The sequence below is a fragment of the Protopterus annectens genome, chromosome 2.part0, assembly GCF_019279795.1.
Source record: "Protopterus annectens isolate FY-2018-M chromosome 2.part0, PAN1.0, whole genome shotgun sequence".
Taxonomy (NCBI): domain Eukaryota; kingdom Metazoa; phylum Chordata; order Ceratodontiformes; family Protopteridae; genus Protopterus; species Protopterus annectens.
Window position 1 is genome coordinate 1288302256 of NC_056728.1, and position 21128 is coordinate 1288323383.

A 21128-nucleotide genomic window follows, 5' to 3' on the forward strand; every position below is an offset into this window, starting at 1 on the left:
CTAAATGCCCTATATACCTAAATAAGGTCTAATCTTAAGTATCTGTATGAGACATTGTACAAGTTCAGATGTTTTAGTCCTTCATAATAACTTAAATGTTCATATTCATGGATGCCCTTGGTATATTTCTGCTTTACTTCTTCCAGTTTATTCATGCTTGTTTTTTACAAGGTTTCCATACTGTAATTCCATACTCGCGTTTGGGTCTAATGTAATTAACAAACAAAGATTTCATCAGTTCTGATTTCCTAGACTTTATAGATCTTTTTATTCAACCTATAGTTCTAAAATTATCATTAACCAATTGCTTGATATGATTAGAAAAACTCAAAGCTAGGTCCCATATACCTAGTTCCTTAAATTAATGTACAGTTTCAATAATGGTTTGCTGCCTTAAATAGTCACCTTTCAATTTATGTCAATCAAATCTCATAGACTTAGTTTTTGATGTATTTATCAGCATATTATTCTCCTGTACCCAAATGGTCAATTTACTCAAGTTCTTATGCAGACATGCCCTATACGTAACACATGTAATCATTTTGCACAGTTTCAATTCATCTGACTACAAACTATAAAACACCTCAGCTGAAAAACATAGATCTGAAAGATACATTCTAGACAAGTATGCAGCTAGGACAGTGCCATGTGGGACACCTTGACTATAACCAAGAATTTCACCTGTCCAATAGCTGTATGATACATGCTATGTCCTATGTGTAAGCCATGCAGCTAGCCATCTTATCAATTTATTGATCAGTCTTTTGTGTATGACCCTGTCAAATGTTGAAGTTAAATCTATATAAATTGCATTACAATACAATCTTTCATTTATAGCTGTTATTATATTGTTGTAGAACATCATGTTACAGGTGGTAATAGATCTATTTTCAACATATGCATGCTGGTATTTGGTTTCAAGTCCCAGCCTTTCCAAATCTTACAATAACTTATCCAATATTACCTTCTCCATTTTTCCCGCAACATGAAAGTAGACTTTAGGATCTATATGACTCTGGGATTGTCCTACTCACTTTCCCTTAATGTGAAGTTTAATAAGTAGATGTCTAAATTCTTGAGGAATTCCCCATATTTATATGACCTAGTAAATAATAAATATCATGGTACTGGAAGTTCTTGCAAAACTGTTCTCAGTTCATTATTACAAATTCTATCTCATCACTGTGTTTGTTTGGATCCAGTTTGCATAGTTCTTTTTCAATATAATCTAGTTTGATTTCAGTATTTGAAGCTACCTGGGTGTCACTATGACAACTTATCACCCCCTTTGTGGACCAAACTGTTTTGCATATGATTATATACATATATCTATAATGTGTTGTGTCTGAAAATACATTTTAGAATCTATACACAGCTTATCAATTTGCATGTCTTTACTCCTTCCAAATATTTTGTATTTATGAAATGGTTTCCTGTTATGCTCAATATCTTTACATAAATTTTCTTTAAATTTTTCTTGATCTTGTCTCACTTTGCTTAATTTGCTTGTCCAGCTTGTTTATTTTAGTTTTCAATGTTGTAGTTCAACCTGTCTTCCATTTCTTATTTTTTTGTCTCTCACCTTAATCAAGTATCTTGTTCTTATGGAAATATATCCTTCTGACATTGTTTGCCTAGATCCTGATGTAATTTTTTTTTTGCATTCAAACAATTTCTCTTTCAAAACTTTTGACATTCCTTCTGCAGTTTGTCCACTGAATGACATTGCTCCATTTAGTTTTACATAAGTGATTGTTTTGCTTCCATATAACTTATTAATCTATTTTGAATTGGTTTAGAGTTCAGTTTGGCAGAATTATCTAGCAACAAATTAACCTTTATAACTCCATGATCACTGTACATCAACTGTGGTAAAACCTGATATGAAGTAACAGTCACTTCTTTAGGAACACAAACAATGTCTAGTGTGCTTTGTTCCCCTGCTCCTAGCATTAACGCGTTTATATCACATTATCAAAAGATGAAAATAGTGAACGCTATTTCATCGAACCTAAATATCTAAACCACATAATATTGAACATTCAGAACAGCAAATTTTTTCCTTGGGAAAACAACTAACCCTACTCTAAACTATACAGACACTACTATCTATCCACTTACCTTAACCCAAACCCTAACCTTAAGGTCCGTCACTATCGCACACTCACCTAACCCACGCCATAACCCTAACTCATTTAACCCGCCCCTAACCCTAATTCACCTAACCCATGCCCTAACCCTAACTCATTTAACCTGCCCCTACCCCTAACTCACCTAACCCGTGCCCTAATCCTAACAACCACACAATCACACACTTACCTGAACCAGACAGATAAATTTCCACCACAGCGCTGAAAATAGCGAAGCCACAGAACCGGCCAACCAAATTCTTTCCCTAGGAAAGAATTCAGTGTTCTGCAGCATCGCTATTTTTAGCATTCACTCAAAACGGGTCGATATTAGAACATTCAAAGTTTTAAAACTTTGATGTTCTGATACAGACCCACATTAACAACCATCACAGATGCATCAAATGTTGTTTTGAACTGTTAAATTTTAGACCTAGCAAAAATCCTGACTTCTATTTGTCAAATACTGCAAAATATCTGCTGCAAAATTTCTCTTCCCTGATCTTGACAAGTGCATGCCATCCTGTCTGAACACATATGCACAAAATTAGACTCAGATGCTCTACACATTTCCATTTTGTAAAGTGAGGCAATTTTTACATGTAGGTATTTACCCAAAAAATCTTTTCATTCACAGTGACATAAATCTCCTTTCTATATGTGATTTGTGAAAAATATATCCTAAGACCTGTGCAAGAGGCCTTCTGGATAAGATCATTTGTACTGACATGAATGAAAACAGATCTGTACTTCCTTATATTAAGGCATTCTATGTCCTGACTCACATCCTCTCTTTTTCATCCTGGCAAGCATAACACTATTTGATATTCATTATCTTCTCTGCAAATGTAAGTATCAGTTCCTCTTATAATAGAATATCCAATTACAATGAATAATCTTCAACTTCTACTTCAATAATATCTGCTGTATCAATTTTTACAAGGGAACGATTTTCATCACCATTAGTCTTATTAATCCCACTGTTTTCATTGCTTATAACATTTGCAAGCATATAATTCTTATCCTGCTGGCTTTGTACATCCACAGCTTGAGCCATGTTGTCAACATCTGTCATTCTGATCTTTTTTGTTACATTAAATGTTATTCAGTCCTTCCATGTTCAGTTTTGATTTCTTCTTTTTCACCTGCCACTTGACTATGTTTTCTACCTTCTCTTTTGGAAAAATTATGCCTTTTTCTGTAGACTGAAAGATTTCTGATAGAAAAAATGTTATAATTTCCTGTTATCTGCGTGTTACATACAAAGCAGGTCCTTTTTAGTACGTATTTGCTTTTCTTTACAGATACTTCTCAGTTTATTTTTCTTGTTATTTGATGTGAATTTCTATCTTTCTTTCTTTTTTAGTTCCTTCTATACACTCTGACTCCTTAGATTGTTGAGTACTTGTATCCAGAATTCCAGAGCTGTCAGTGGCATTACCTTGTTTCAACGGGGTTGAGTCATCTTTACAGATGATAGACACATCTTTTCATAAATGTGTTCTGTTTGGTCTTTGCCTAACATTTCTTACCAGTCCAGTTATTAATATATGTAACAACAGTTCTCCAAGCCATGCCAATTGCATCAGTGCAATTATCAGTAAGTCCACATTTACTACTAATAATGGTAAGCAAATCATCCAGCTTTTAGCATGAGGAGCACAGATCAGCAGCACTATCAGGTGTTACCTTTAAATATGCATAGCATTTATTGCATTGTGCAAGATATTTTTGCTTTAATACAAATCAGTAGGGGCATACTCATTTAAGGAATCCATACTAAGCTGCAAATTAATAAACCATTCTAAAAGAAAAGAATATTTAAATCAGTTACCACAGAATTAGAAGAGATTCAATCAACTTCTAAGAGAAAAGTCGCACAAACAATATACAATTAAATATTAAATTAAGTACAGCAAAGTTGTTGCTCAGACCAAACCAGTTGTGAAAGTCACACAAAAGCTAGAATTCCTTTAAATCACTTGTGAAAGCATGACAATGCTCCTTCTCACAATCGCTCGCAGTCACACCTTTTTCTAACAGTAAAGATCAATATATCATAAACCAAAACGGGATTGTTTATATAAGCCCTGGATTGTCTACTGCTGCACTCTGTGTGAATTTATAGCTAACTAAACTCCCTGGGATGACTAGAGTTTACGTTTGTAAAACCTATCCCTTTCTAACAACTAACAGAAAATTAAAGGTAAAACAACAAAAGATAAATCAAAGTAAATCTTCTTGTCTACAAGTTATTCCTGTCTTCTTGCAAACAGTGAAAAATAGTGGTAAAAACAAAATACAGATTCAAATAAAAACTTCTCTTACCAGGAAACTGCACAGTCAACCACAAACCAAGACAGGATTCTTAAGATAAGTTCCGGACTTGATCCAGATGTGGAGAGCACCTCAAATATATTTGTTTGCCTCCTTAAAATCTCCATTTGAGACATTTTTGCAGTCAAGCATGAAGAACAGATGCTCTGTCATTCCCTTGGTTGGGAGTGTTACTCTATGCTTTTCCACCCTTTACAATGATTTCCAAGGTACTTCTAAAGATTCAGAAAGCATTACTAAAAATCATTGTGGTGGCTCCCTTTTGGCCTAGGGTAAAATGGTTTCTCCATTCTTATGGAAATGGCCAATGACAATTAACACAAGCTTCCTCATAATCTAGATCTATTGATACAGTACAAGTGAAGTTTGATATTCCTCATCCATCAACTACATCTGGCAGCTTGGATGATTCAATTTTGATACCTTTTAGATATTTTTTTTTTCATGAGGACATGCAGCAGGTACTAAAGGATGCAAGAAAACCCACTATTAGAAAGTCTTATGTTGGCAAATGCAAGAGGTTTCCTTGTTGGTGCCTTGCCAATCACAGGGGTCCAGAAAGGGAAGTAGCACCCTTGGTTCTCAAATATTTGTGTGAGCTACTTAAAATGGTGTGCATTATTCCATATAGCTGCATCAGGCAGCTATCTCAGTCTGCCTGCCTATGGACCCCCGTCTGTCTTCTGTTTTTGTGATCAATTTCTGAAAGGAGTGTTGCATATAGGGTCCCCTCACAAAAAAAAAAAAAAATCCTCCTTCTTTGGATCTCAGCTTTCTTCTAGAAATACTGACTTTTGCTCCTTTTGAGCTGGCATCCCAGGCTGACTTGTGGTTCAATACTTAGACAACTGTTTTACTTGTTGCTCTGACAACTACAAGGCAAGTATCTGAGTTGCAAGCTCTTATGGGGGGTAAACCCTATTTGGTTTTCCACAGGGTAGAGCAGCATTACACACAAATCCTTCATGCGTGCCTAAAGGTGTTTCTCATTTTACCTTGAATCAAGCCATCAATCTCCTAGTGTTTTCCTCGAGCCAAAAAACAAGGAAAAACAGATTCTACATGCATTGGATGTGCACAGGCAGCTCAGGTACTACCTTGACAGAACCACATCATTTAGGAAGGCTAAACACGTTTGTTTCCTATGCTGGGACTAAGAAAGGCCAGCCCTGTCTAAACAGACTACATCCACATGGTTGTCCTCTGTGATGGTTTTTGCTATTCCCACCAAGGTGTAACAATTCCAGACAAAGTTAAGACACATATTAGCAAGGCTTTATCCTTTTCATGGCATATTGGAAAGCATATGAACTCCAGAAGTATTCTAGTGGCAGCAACTTGGCCTCTTTTCATGCCTTTACAAAGAACTGCATTCTTTTTCTAGGTCCAGTTCAGGCTTTGCTAGGACCATTCTCCAGGAGCATCTGGACTGCTATCCTTTTTCCACTCAGGTAGGGTATGCTTTGGTAATCTACCCATTCTATGGCTACTGCAGCAATGAAAATGAAGATCATAGTACAGTTGTGTAAGTCCTACTTATCTGTAACAGTAGATATTTGAATATCTTCGTTTCTGCAGTCACTCACCCAGAACCACCCCTGATAGTTAGTTGAGGTCAGACACAATCTCTTTTCTTACAGTTATTGTTGTTGCTTGGATGATTTGTAAGGTGATTACTGGTTGTTGGTCGTTGGCTCAGGAGGAATGTTCTTTTCTTGGGGCAGTAGAATCATGAAGATTTACTTCACTCTGGTGGCTGATATTCATCTCTGCAAAAAGATGCAGCCTAACAGCAGCCAGAGATCGTGAGAGAGAAGGAGAAGATTAGAGCTTAGTCCAAGCTGGCCAGGTGCCATGTCCTTGCCTTGAAACTGCATGTAGGCTACTGCAGCAGTAAAGAACTTTGAACATTTACTGTTATGTTATGTAGGTCTTATACAGCTTCAACTGATGTGTAGAGGTTTATATAAACTATTTCTAATCTAAACTCAAAATAACTAAACACACAATATTGACAAAAAATATCTAAACTGAAAAATATCTAAACTTAAAATACCAACAAAATCTAACGACATCCAAAATAAATGTTTTTGCAGAGGGTAAGCCCATCTTCAACCCCCTCCCCATGTCCCCTGCTAATTATATATACTAACTCTGAGATAGGTAGTACAAAGTGGGGAAAGGGCATAAATCTTTCTCTAGTATAACTTCAATTTTATCTTTATTTTGTGTTTATATGTGGTAGTGCATACTGTTGGTACAGGCTGGTGTAAACTTCAGTAGAAACATATTACAGTTACAAGATGTTTTCTTAGTGTAGTCAGGTAATGGAGAAGGATAGTTGTACTTTTTGCGGTTCAACTGATAGAGTAGTAGAAGAGAGGAAAGCTTTTTATGTAAACTGTGTAAGTATACATATACTTATGGTGGCTATTTTATAAGATGGCTTAGGGAGAACTTGGAATGTGGATGAGAAATTATTTTGACAAAGAAAAAGTGGAATTAGTGTGAAAAAGAATAGGCAAGAGTGAAGTGAAAGGACTAGGAAGGTGCAGAGTGGGGGTAGAGTTTGTACAGATATCCGTGAGTTGAGCAAAAATAGTTTCAGTTTTCTAGAAGGTATTTTTAAGTTGGAATTTAAATTGTCTGCGGTTGTGGGTTTGCTTGAGGGGTAGTGGCCATGAGTTTTGCATTTTGGCAACAAAGGAAGAGTAAAGGGTGTTGCCGGCTGAATCATGTAACTTGGAAATTTGAAGAAGTTCCTGCTCGGTCGAAAGCAGTGGCCTGTTTGGTGAGTAAGACTGCAATAAATTTGTTAGGACTGGGCAGTAATTAGTGTTATAGAAGAGTTTATATGCCTTGGTTGGGTAAGATTTAAGCAGAGTGGTAGTTCGGGCTACGGTTGTTGTTTAAGAGCTAGGCGGTGGTGGTATTTGTAGTGCAGATTACTAGCAAACTTAACTATTTTGTGTAGTATTGGTCTAACATGAGGGATAGTGTAGCCTGCAAATTAATAAGTATAGGGGAAGCTTAGAATAGTTTAGGAAGTAATGGGGTGGAGGCTAGTTGTATCCTAGTTGCAAAAATAAGATAAGGTTTTATCCTGTGCAGTACTTCAAGCTTTTCGTGAGTTTTTTTTTTAATTACTTCCCTTATGTGAATTTCAAATTTCAGGTTTTCATAAATTATAATGCCTAGCAGTTTTGTGTGAGATACTAATTCAATCTGGGTATAGTTTAAAGAAGTTATTGTAAATTGGGGCTTTAGCATGGAATGCTACTTGGGAAAGAATGGCACTAATTATACATGTTTTGGGGGTAAATAGAGATGAGACTTAAAGAGACAGGTTTCAGTGGATTTAAGAGATTTTTGTGTGATCTGTTGTAGTTTGTCTACATTAGTAACACAGCACATTAGAGTGGAGTCATCAGCATACTGCACTATAGTTGCCTTTTTACTGGTTTTATGTAAAAAGGTGCTGAAAAGAAGAGAGACAAGGATGGAGCATTGGGGTAGCCCCACAGATACAGGTAGGAGAGATGAGAAAAGAGTTGATTCATTTTATAGATTGGCATCTTCCTGTGAGATAACTTTCAGACTGTGAGAGTAATGAGGTGTCAAATCCAAGAGCAGAGAGATGTGAATGAATAGGGTTCAAATCCAAGAGCAGAGAGATGTGAATGAATAGGGTTCAAATCCAAGAGCAGAAAGGTGTGAATGAATAGAGTACAGGAGACTGTGTTGAACATTTTTGAAAGGTTGAAGGGTATGTAAGGGAACTAATGAATATATACAGATATATTTTAAATGCAGTTTTTCAACAATATTAACTTGCTTGAACAGGCTTTTTAACAGTTATAAAAATGCTACTGCAGTCAAAGTGAACACTAAAAAGAAGCTGAATATGAAACTGTGTAAATATACCAGTCGCCCTGCCAATAATTTTGAGCTGGAGTTAACTGATGGCACTTTACATTTTCAGAAATGTACTTGCAATAATTCTGGTGCTGTTGATGTGCCCACCTTTACTAAAATCAGTGAAGATCTTTCAAAAGTATGCAAAGAAATTTGAGATCCAAGAGGTTTTCCAGTCAACCAAATGAATGGTGAGTGGAAGTTGCAGCATCAAGAAAAAATAAGAACCAGAGATCCAGAGATGTAAAAAAAAAGGTATTAAAGTCATAAATCTTCTTATTCTGTTAATGGTGGCTGGAAAGAGATGAGAGTTTCTTTGTAGCAGCTGCAACACAAGGAAACATTATTCTAGTTGAGAAACAAGAATCCGCTTTCTGAAGACATTTCTGTTTTCTGGAAAGAAGAAGTGGGAGATATTGCTAGTCTAGAAGAGACAGTTAAGAATTCTAGATTATTTTGATGAGTATTGTAATAGAAAAAAAGTATGAGATATTAGAAAATTGTGTACTTTCAAGAGGGATTTTGTCATGATAAACAGTTTGTTAGTTCTTGGCATGGTATGAAAAAATTATAGAATTATAGTTTTTAGTTTTTCATAGCCATGAAAAAGTTTCTTGTTTGAGAGGAATATCGATATCAGAGGTTTTAGGGAATATGCCAAATCTCGAAATGATCAAATTGCTAGCATAAAGGATACTGCAAAGTTTAGACATATCTGCTAAAAAAAAGAGAGCATAGAAGGGACAAGAAAATTTTGTTGGGCTCTCTAATTTAAGGGATAGATTGCTGATACTGATTTTTCTATTCTTACATTGACTGTTCTTTGGGAAAATATGTCTTTGAATCAATTTAAGAGCTCAGAAATAAAACCTGCAGCTAAGAACGTGCCCAGCAGATATATGGGATTGACAGGATCAAATGCTTTTATTATACTGTATATACTATTGTACCAATTAGGTTGCATTTACCTATATTAGTAAGGCCATCATCAGTGAGAGTCTATAGCGCAGTATTTGAGCTTCTGCAATTCTAGAAGTCATGTTGGTGTACGGGCAGGTTTGCTTATTTTTAGTAGTTGAGGTGGTGGTAGTTTCTGTTTTGTAAACATTTTTGCAGTTTTAGGAAGATGGTGACTGGTGGGCGGCCACGGTAGTGCAGCAGTTAGCATTGCCACCTCACAGCAAGAGACTCTCCGGTTCAATTCTCAACTGGGGTGCCTTCTGTGCTGAGTATGCATGTCCTCCCTGTGGTCGTGTGAGTTTCCTCCTGGTGCTCCGGTTTCCTCCCACATCACAAAGACATGCTGTAGGTGGATTGGACATTCCTAATTGGCCCTAGGTGTGAGTGTGTGCATGTGTGTGCCTTCTGTGGAAGGTTGGGTGCCAGGCTGGTACCTCGACACCATAAAACTCCACTGCCAATCATGAGCGGACAGGTGATCCGCTGTGGTGACCCCTAACCGGTTAAAAGCCGAAAGAAGAAGAAGAAGGAAGATGGTGACTGGTCTGAAGTCTGCAGTGGAGTAAGGATTTTAGACTTTGAGTAGATTTTAGTAATTTCTTTTTCCACAGTATGTACATTGAATCACAAGAGAAAGAAAACATAACAATTCATTGTAATGGGAGGAAGATATGGTCCTTACCACAGTTAATAACCAGGGAGGGAAAAGACTGTGCTGGGGCTTCAAATAGGATTTTGCCAAATGTTCTATATTTCTTCTTCTAAATGAGAGAATAAAAGACAGGGCTAGACAAGGAGTATTTATGGTATTGAGTGGTAGTAGTGAATGCTGCTTTTAATTCAGAATTGAAGGTGAGAGTAAACTGAGCTTGTGAGGATTGGCCAGAATTTGAATAAAGAATAATGAAACAACAAAGAAAATGACTTGTCTAATTTTGTGTGCATAAGGTGCAATTTTTTTTGGTTCAAGTTATGCTAATTCATGTGTGAGTTTATGATGTCTTATTAATTTAAAGGACTGCGTTTTGAATAGTGGATGATTTGAAGTTGTGGATTGGGATGAATTGCTTCTGTAGAGATTAGAACATGGAGTGGTTACTGAAACTATGCATAACTACAAACCTTGTTTTGTGAAAACTAAGTAATCAGATATAAGGGTGAATTGAAGGAGGTAGTGCCATTCAAGGAACAACCAGTGAGTACACGTACATAACTCTAGCAAAGCTCCCATTTCATGTCTGGCTAACAAATGTTTCTAGGATGAAAAGCAGTGCTGAGGAAGGATCCAGAACTGAGGTACATAACACTTTAACACCCTATAAGTCAGATTCCAAAATTTAAGGTTGGACTATCAGAATGGTGCTGATAGTTGTTGCTAAAATACAATAATTGCAACATACATAGAAGATGTAATTCCCTAATAAATAATACGATTCAAGCCCAGAATAGCTAGATAATATGGTGCCTTTCTTGCTGTGCAAGCCTTTAACCAAGCGACATTAATAAACATCAGTAGTAACCATCTCACCTTAAATGCCAAGAAAACAAAGCTAATCATCTTCTCCCCAACTAAAAACACCAGTATAGCCAAAAACTATTTTATAGTAACTGCTCAGAATAACATCCCCATAGAAATAGTATCACATACCAAACTGTTAGGTGTCATAATTCATGAAAATCTAAAATCTGACATCCATATTCAAACTAAAATAAAAAAAAAAACTCACCAAAAACTAGGTATGCTGTATAAACGCAGTCGGTACCTTACCCCCTCCACCAGACAAATCCTTACCTATACTTACCACCTACCCTCTCTTATGTATAGTGCTCCCCTATTCACCAATATGGACAAAGAATATAAAGGAAACAATCAGCAATCTCTATACTGTAACAGTAATGGCCACATTCAAACATGGTAAATTAACATTCTAGCAGGTTAATATAGAAGGTTAACGGTGAATACTATTGGTAATGGAATGTTTCGGTTCAATTATATAGAGATATCTAGATGGTTTCAAGAGAAGGACTTCCCAAATGTTTTGATTCAAGGTCCTTTTAGTAGGGGCTTAATTTACATGTAGTATTATGCATCATTTATAGACATTTTTTAAATATACCTGCTTATATTAAATGTTCACTTATGGCAGTATTCACTGCAAAAACAGATGTGCTACAAATGGTTTTGAACCAGTAAGCTGACCCTTTCTACTGTAGGAAAATGAGTTGGTTAACTTAGTGGAATAAGAATCCTATAGAATAGACCTCATGATTCCCAGAAAAACTATATGCGATGTCCATCATATTGATCACTGCTATAGTAGGCTTAGCTATATGCGTTATATCATGTCAAGGATATAACAGCCAGCAAGCTTTCAAAGCTACAGGGCACCTTCCATGTACCCAAGCTATCACTCAGCATGAGCTGAGTTTAGATACGAAGCCCTTCAATGCTTTCCTGCCATTGAAGAAAATACTCTGATACTGGCTTTTGAGGATCAATGGTCAGCTTGTGTTGTTTTTTGCTAGGAAAAACCTTCCACATTAATTGCTTGTTTATTGTATTTTCCTGTTTAAAAAATGTTATTTTAAAGCTAGGTGTTTGTGTTTTAAAAGACTGTCATGAGACTTAACTGTATTTATATGAAAGTGTTTTTCTTTTCAGTTTAAAAGTTGTTAAAAGCAATTGAAAAACAAATTTTCTCTGGAGAAATAGTGTTTATTTTACTTTTCACAGTTGGCTAAGTATTTTAAAGTGATTTGGATTGTGTTTTGTGTGAAAAAAGTGACTTTCAAATACTTTAAAATTTTACCTGCATTTGCTGTTTGTTATCCCCAAGAAAGAGGCACAGTATTTAGGTTGACCAGGCAATAAATTATCGGTCCCGCAACTGGTCCTTCTTTCAGCCAAAAAAGAAAAAGTTAAGCAAATAGCTTTTGCTACCACCGCAGGATAGCAATCTGCATCAGTGGTAGGTGGGTGACTGTGCTGTGGCCATTTTGTTGCTCCTCAGACCACTCATCTTTAACCATGGATCCCTCTGGTGTAGCACCTACAGCCACTATGGACCAGGAGTTAGACTTGTCCTCTGTGGTTGTTGCTGGTCCCCTCAGCTAGCAAGGGAGAGCAACTCTTTTTGATCCTGGGATACTGAACAGGAAAGACTTCCATGTTTGATCAGAATGTTTTACCTATCTCTGGAGAAGCTGCTGCTGCAGTTAATAACTCTCTTGGTCCCATCTTTTTTGTCTAAAAGAAACAGAAAACTAAACATGTATCTACTCCTCCTCAAACTTTCCTTAGACAGGAATAGTTATCTGGGTATCACTCAGGGTTTAATTCAGGCTGCTGATTCTTCTTATAAGGTGGTTCCTGGCAAAACAAAGTGGGATACTCCTTTTCCTGAAGAGACTGAAGATTCTGAATCTGGACAGGAAAGTGAAGGTACAGATAACACAGATTTTCTCTGCAATTTTCTGATTCAGACTCAGAGGAGAGAACAGTTTCTGATTCTCCGTCTAGGGGTTTCTCTTTCTCCAAGACTATTTACAGAATGTGCCTCTGCTTTCAGTATAAAGTCCTCAGAAAATACTAACAGCTGTTACAGAAATAAATAAATAAATATCTAGGACCTTCACCTATTCCTCCAGTTTTGTCAGCATTGGAGGATGTGTGTGTCACTGCCTGCAATTTTCTTGAAAGTCAATGTTGGGAGGCATGATGTCGGGGCACTTGCATATGCTAACCTTGTAAAGGGTGCAGGACCATTAACCTAGTACGCACCTATGAACTTAAAAGGCAGATAGTATGAATAAAGTTGCTCAATCTTTTTCATACACGCTTCCCAAATATGATACAGCAGCTAGTTAGTTAATCCTACTGCTGCTAAACATTTGGTTAATCCTATTGCTCCTGGCAAGTATAGGAAGATTATTGATAAGTATAAAGAAAATAGTACACTTCTACAAATTTGATTTTCAGAATTTTGAATTGTCAGGATAATATGTTAATATGTTTATTCAAAAAATTGGAAAAGTATGAGGAATGTTGTATATGCAATTTCTTCTTGTGAGAAAAAAAATTGCTTTAAGTATTTTATTTTCTTCCTGTTTACAAGTCACATCTCATTGTTTATATTGTGTGTATGACTCACTGGATACTTCTTCAAGGGCTATGGCCATTGGTGCTGTTTGAGGATGCTTGACTAACTGTATTCTCAGAACTTCCCAGAGGATAGGGAAATGCGGCTTTAAATTCTCATTTGCAATGGAATTTAGTTTTTTCTTCCTTTGCTGCATTGGTTATCAAAAAGTATGATGAAAAGGGTATGTTGATACAGGGAATCTCTTTTTCACCCCTTCTTTTCCAACTTTTCTAAGGGACTCTCTAACCCCTCATCCAATGATGTCAAAAAACAAAATAAACAGTCTCAACAAAATGCAGGCAAACAGATGTTTAAGATGAAATGGTAGGGGATCGAAAAAGAATTTAGGATCCTCCCAAAATCAAAAGCAGTCCAACAAGTCTGAATGACTATGTAAGGGAACTTGTTCCCACCCCTCATACTATGGCAATCTCTTTTCCTTTCCAGAAAGTCTGAATTGCCACTTTTCTCTTTGGCAACCAATAGTTTCAGGCAAATACTTTCTGAAGATAATTCATCAAGGTTACAGATGACCATGGGAGGAAATCCCTCCTTTACAGGAGATGATTCATCATCTACCATTCTAGAGTCCTTTATTTTCCCCAGTTGTTCAACAAACACTTCCTAGGGAGTCATAGAACCAGTTTTTCCTTCCCAGATTGGGAAAGGTTTTTATTCAAACACGTTTTTAATGTCAAAGTAAGAAAATGCTTGGAGACCAGTTCTGGATATTTCTTTCCTAAACCTGTTTGTGATAGTTCCCAAGTTCAAATAATGTCACTTCACAATCTGTTACCTTTTTTTCCTCATTTAAGTTTCCTAGTAATGTTGTTGTTGTCTTTTGGCTTTTCCTGGTTAGGGATCGCCACAGTGGAACTCCAGTCTGCTAATGATTGGCAGTAGATTTTCACGAATGTCGAGGTACCAGCTCGATGTCCAACCTTCAACGAAGGCATGCCCTTTTACACATGTCTTTTGAACGCCTACTCTCCTAGTAATAACCAATTTAAATTATGATTATCATCACATTCCTGTTCATCCAGGATTCACAGATTTCTTAAGGCTTTGTGTGTCTGGATCACATTATCAGTTTTCTGCCTTACCCTTTGGACAATCTACTGCACCAAGATTGTTTATAAAGTGTCTAGCTCCAGTTAACTCATTGCAGGCTACAGGGTATGCACATTTTTCCATATTAAGATGATTTGCTTATCTTTGCAGATCATTATTCAAGGTGTTAGGAGTCTTTCACTTGGTTGAGAGGTCTCGTATACACACTGGGATTCCAAGAAAATTATCAAAAGTCTTTTTTGGCTCATTCACTCTGGATTGTGTTCTGGTTTGACAACCAGATACTTTTCTTCAAAGATTTTTTTCTTCCACAGGAAAAAATAAATAAATCTATATCTAGGTCTGTTTCTAAGGTTTTTCATTCAGACTTCAGTCACTGTGAGGGAATACCTCAGTATCTTAGGTCTCATGGCATTTATGATTATTGTGATATCTTTGGCAAAACACCATATGAAAAAATAAAATTTTACCTGAGCTATCATTGGTCCAGGCACCGACATCTTTTGTCTTTACACATCCCAGTCCCAGGGTTTGTCAGAAGAGAAATCGCTTGGTGGAGACAGCAAATTTCCTTAAAACCAGGTCTTCCCTTCTTAGTAGCTTCAGGAGAGATATGTGTGCAAGGTGTGTGGGGCACCAAGGGCAGATGCAAACCCATCAACATCAAATAAATACTTTCCTTGATCGACACACTCAGCTACTCAACTCTCTGAATCAACTTTGGTCCCTGGACCTCTTCAGATTGTTACAGACCATAACACAGCCATGTGGTATATCAAGAAGCAAGGGAGAACCAGGTTGTACCACCTCTACAGACTAGCCATGTTAGCTTGGAATATAGCTTCACAGCACATTCTCACTCTACAGGCATCCCATATTCCTTCAGAGCAAAATTGTATAACAAGCAAGCTGAGCAGAACAAGGGGAGATCTAAACAAATATTAACTGAATCAGGGGTCTTCCAAGATTTGATACATTTGTGAGGAATTCCACAAGTAGACATATTTGCCTACTCTCTGAACAATCAGCTGTCAAGATTCTGCTACAGGACTTCATGTAAGAAGGCCTGGAAGACAGATAACTTTTCCTTTCCTTGGATAGGAATGTTCCTGCGCGCTTCTGAAGATTCCGAATGAATCCCTCAAGATTGTTCTAGTGACATTCTTCTCACCTAGGCAACACTGGTTCTCCCAACTTTTGGAAATGGCCAAGGGCTATTACCACAAGCTTCTTCACAGAATGGATCTACTAACATAAGATACGGGGTGTTTGATGCAGCCTGAACTGAATCAGCTTCATCTGACATCCTGAACTGACTGGCCCCCAGCTTAGTAATGGATTCTAACCCTAATCCTAAAGCTGCCCCCTCCCAATGTTAGCCCTACACCTTACCTTAATAAAAATAGAATTTTGTAAATAATTATATATCATTTCTATATCAAACTGATTTGTACAGATACTTGTGCTGAAATGAATTAAATGTATACATTGTTACAGCATATACTGAGAAAGAAGAGGTTAGTCCACCTGACTTTGGAAAAAATATTCTTGAAATTAAATTACTTTATGGGTTAAGCCATAAAGATTTTATCGCACAGTTTTGAAGGGAGCCAGAGATGCAATGTCTGTACTAGAGAACAGGTTGTAGCTCCTCTAGGAAAATTGGAATGGTTTCATGGTTTTATGACTTCCAGCTGCTGCACCACATCTGAGCAATGCTCATCTGTGTGTATGGTAACATGTAGGTGCTAAACCCTGACAGCTTCTGGCAGTAGAGGTTGCATGGGAACCAGAAATCAGATGACCAGATGTACATCATGTTATTCTGAACTGAAATAATGTTTTAATATTAGAGGAGACTGAAGTCTCAGTAGCATTCTTTATTCTGTCTTGGATCTGACGACAAGGACCACTTACCCATCTTGCCTTGCTCTATTCAGTAGGTAGGAACAATAATTATTTTAGTCAATCAGGAATAGATAGTGAAACTATCTAAATACTGATTTTCTATAACTGTGTGAAACTTTCCATCAGCATTATTTTTAATACTTCCTGTGACTGAAGCTCAGGTGTTTGCTGTAAATAGATATTTAGTATTTTCATGTTCTTTTATTATTTATTATTAAATATATTTAAACTTCTCATTATGGATGGCCCTTTTAGAAAAACATTTAAGTTTTGAGAATATTTGCACATATTTATTTGCTGATAACGCTGGCCACTCCTGAAAGCGTGGATGTTTAGTCAACATTATCATTTATATTAATATTAAGCTTACTTAGTATTTATTTATTCATTTTACATTTGTTGACCGGGATAGTCCGACTGGATACATGTCCATTTTCAGTGGAGGCCCGGGGAGAAAAGCTACAAACATTAAAACATTACATTGAAATTAAGCATGAACATTTAAAACAATTCTTGTCAGACATAGATGAATTATATTTGGTTACAGACAATCAGATAGGTATTACTTACAGTACTGTTTCATATACTATAGTGTGGGAGGAGTTAGTCTGAATTCTGGCAGGGGCAAAACCAGTATGTCATGAAATATTTTTTGATATTTTTCTTGAATTGGTTTAGTGATGGTTCTAGTGTTACATCAGCTGGAAGTGAATTCAAAATTTTGCCTACTGAGTTAGAAAACAAGGAGTCACCAGCTGAGTTGTTAGTTTTGAGTGTTTGAATTAGTAGTTTGTTAGAAGATCACAGTGGCCTAGTGTTCCTGTAGGGATAAGTAATGTTTTTAAGTGCAGGGGTATTATCTGATTGTTTGAAAATGTTGTTGGCTACTACAAGTTGATTGTACTGAAGTGAGCTAGCCAATTCTAGCCATCCTAGAGGTTTAAGGTTTTGACAGTGGTGAGTTCTGTAAGTAGAACCAGTGGCAAATCTAGCAATGCGATTATAACAGCTTGAGAGTTTGCAGAGTTCAGATTTGTTAAATTAGTAAAAATGGAGGAGGCATAGAAAAGGGTGGAGAGAGGATGAGTGTGGGCAATGGCAGTCCTTGCTAGTGGGGTAAGGAAAGGTTTTTTTTTTTTATTTTTATATAGATAATCCAGTTTTTTATTAATGGTTTTAATGATTTGATTGATATGCACATCAAATTTAAGATTATTATCGATAGTTACCCCTAAGAGCTTAAATGTTTTCTGGGATAGTGCATGCAGGTCAGATTAGGTGGAGACTAAGCAGATCAACATGGAATCATCTGCGTATTGTATGCATGTAGCATCTGGAATGGCAGAGTAAAGGTGATTAATAAAGATTGAAAAGAGAAGAAGTCCTAAAATAGAGCCCTGGGGAACTCCAAGGGTGAGGGGTAGTAGAGTAGATAAATTTTCCTCCCATAGGACAGCATGTTTTCTGCCATTCAGATAGGATTTAAACCATTGAATAGCATGGTTATTCAAGGAAATGGATTTCAAAGTGGCAGCGAGTAATTGGTGGTTGACCATATCAAAGGCTTTGGATAGGTCGAGGAAAAGGGCTGAGGATAGTTTGTTGTTATTACTGTTATGATTTATGACATTGGAGAAAGAGAGCAGGGCAGATGAGGTACTATGGTGAGTTAGCCAGCAGATTGTTGTGTATGAGATAGTGCAAGAATTGTTTATGAATACAGTGGTGAAAGTATGGCAATGGGTCTATAATTTGATAGTTCTGTGGAATTGCCACTTTTGTGGAGTGGTATGACATGGGACATTTTCTAAATGGAGGGGATGGAGGCTTCAGATATGGTTCTATTGATCAAAATTGAGACTAGATAAGCTATGACATCTGTGGCTGTTTGTAGGTACTCTGCAGGTAGAAGATCTGCAGATAGGGTGGTCGGTTTTAGTTTTTTAAGCAGGGAACAGATAAGTGAGATAGGGACTGGATGGAAACTTAAGGGGAGATTGGTAGTGGATGAGGTTATGATAGAATTAGTGCTTGTGGGTGTTAGCTGGCTAGCTAGGGTCTGGACAGTTTCAGTAAAAAAGCTGTTAAAGATGCTGGCAATCTCTTCTGGAGATTTATGGGTAGAAGTGGAAGAGGTAGGAGTGGTGGATTGTCCTGGATGGAGGAGTTTATTTATACCTGCCCAAAACTTTTGAGGTTTATTTTGATGTCTTTGTTGCAGATTATAATAGTAGTTTTTTGTCTAGCAGAATGGATTTTTTGTATCATTACAAAGCTGCCGATATCACATATGGTCTAGAGGGGCTTTGGTGCCATGCCAGGTGGCCCATATTTTAATTCTAAGTTTGATCTTTGCTTTGGTATCCTTTGTAAGCCATGGTGCAGTTTTTGTTTTAGTTCTAATGGTACGTGCAAGGACTTGTGAATCAAGTATGGCAAGAAATTTAGTATTAAAGAATACTACTGCTTCATTGAGTGGCAGCCATTTTAGGATTGACCAGTTACATGCTTTTAGTTCATTTTGGAAGCTGGTGGGATTGAAGTTCTTATTGTTCCTAATTGTTTTGCAAGTGGGCTGGTGGGGAATCATCAGTTTTATGTCTGATGATATAGGTTAGAGAGTGATCACTGAGGTCATCAGGGAGAGTCCCACCTTTATACATATGGGGATGACTACTGATAAGTATCCAGTCTAAGATGCTTTCTTTTTTATTCTGTTTACTGATCCTAGTGGGGGAGGATATAGTTTGTGTAAACTCATATAGATAGCTAGAGCCTTAACTTGCAAGGTAAGAAGTTTTACTTACAATGTAACAGCTTTAGGGGATGTTTACTTTCTTTTAGTACATATATGAACTTTTGATTACAATGTAACAACTTTAGGGGATGTTTAGTTTCTTTTAGTACATATTCTTTCAGTTAGCCAACTTTAAGGGGGTGTATTAGATTTAATGGCTTTAGGGACTGACTGCAATGCTTTATTCCCAGTTTGGCAAGTTTTTAAGGGAAAAAATAGATAGATAGTAGCCTTGCTGTTCTTTTGGTATGTAGGGACTAGCAGATAATTTTCTTTTATTTTTTACTTGAACAGGGTTCTTCCATCGTAGTGCACCTTTCAGGGAGGGAGCAGTAGAAGAGGGACTGTACTTAGTAGAGGATATATCTGTTATTACTTTTCCATACTAACTCCAGCTATTAACCCTATCAGACACCTGCACAGTCACCTTATCCTGTGTCAATTGTGCCTTTAACATATATTACACTTTAGAACATTTAAACACACCCTGAGATTCATGAAGCTCGGCGCAAGGATGGCGTTAGCTTTGCCCCAGCCGTGCAGCGTAGAGATGGCGCAGCAGCACCACATGCATATTAATGAAGGTGCGCCGCATAACGGCCACGTGCATAGGAAACGTGTACGAGTGCAGGGGGGCATGTCCAAGTGCTGCTCGGCAGTGTGAACATGGCTGCATACGTGCAACCTAAATTGCTGACTAGTACAGCCTGCCTCTAATAGTAATCACTCCTGTCAGTGTCCATGGATAGTGAAATGTATGCAAAGCATACAAGACATTTTTGCGAACACCACAATATGAAGTAAACACAAAGGCACATAGCTGAATATTGAGTCCCCGTCCCTCGAACAAATGATATTTAAAACCCTGTACCCGTATTCCATTGTAGTGTCGCTAGGTATACCAAGTGGAAGCAAAATACATCGTGTTAGCACGCCGCCAATTGCTAAGCCTAGCCCAATGGTTTGGGTTACCACCTGTACTACATTATGAGGGACAGACTCCCTCTAGGCAGGTGTGTCCATACCAAAACCATTATAAATGTGAAATGTCCTGCGAAAGTAGGACATAATTATGTCCCATATTTTATGTAATAGTCCCATACAATACTTATGTCCATATATAAAATACCTAAATGTTACAAGAAACAGAATAAGCAAGTAAACAAAACAGAATAAGCAACTACACTGCTACAACAATAAAAGCTTATATGTAGGCATAAAACTAAAGTACTATCCTTTGTAATGACCATGGCTATGTGTTGGCCTGTAAACTCTGATATGTGTCCCAAAAATGTCCCATACAGGTCATATGAAAAGGTGGCAACCCTACCAATGGTCAGGCAGGCATTCACCCAATATCTGCCCATTTGCAGTCCAAGTCGTCCTTGCCAGGACAGCCCATAGATGAACAGGTATTACCTGGGTCTACCTACCATGTCATGAAAGATAAGTATTTGCATGTATCTATGTGTGTGATGTACAGCATGTGGATGATCAGAAATGCTAGGGTAGTCCTCAAAACCATATTGGTCCCAGAGATATGTAGTGTATGCAATGTGTTCTGGTGACTGTGCCATGAGCCATCAACTAGAGAAGGGATAAATGGTGTCTGTGGAATATGGGGGTGGGGGTGATGGGTAATGTAATAATTCACCAAGGGGAGACTGGGTTGGATGCACAATAGGTGAACTGGAGGTCTACGAGGGAGCAGTGGGTGAATCAGGAAGATAACCAAAGAACAAATATACACATCCACAATATAATCCCACAAACATGTGAGCATTAAAAAGTGCAATACACATGTACAGAAACGTTACCGGCACATACCCACATAATGGTTTGGCCTGAACTGAGCCATCCAACCCTAAC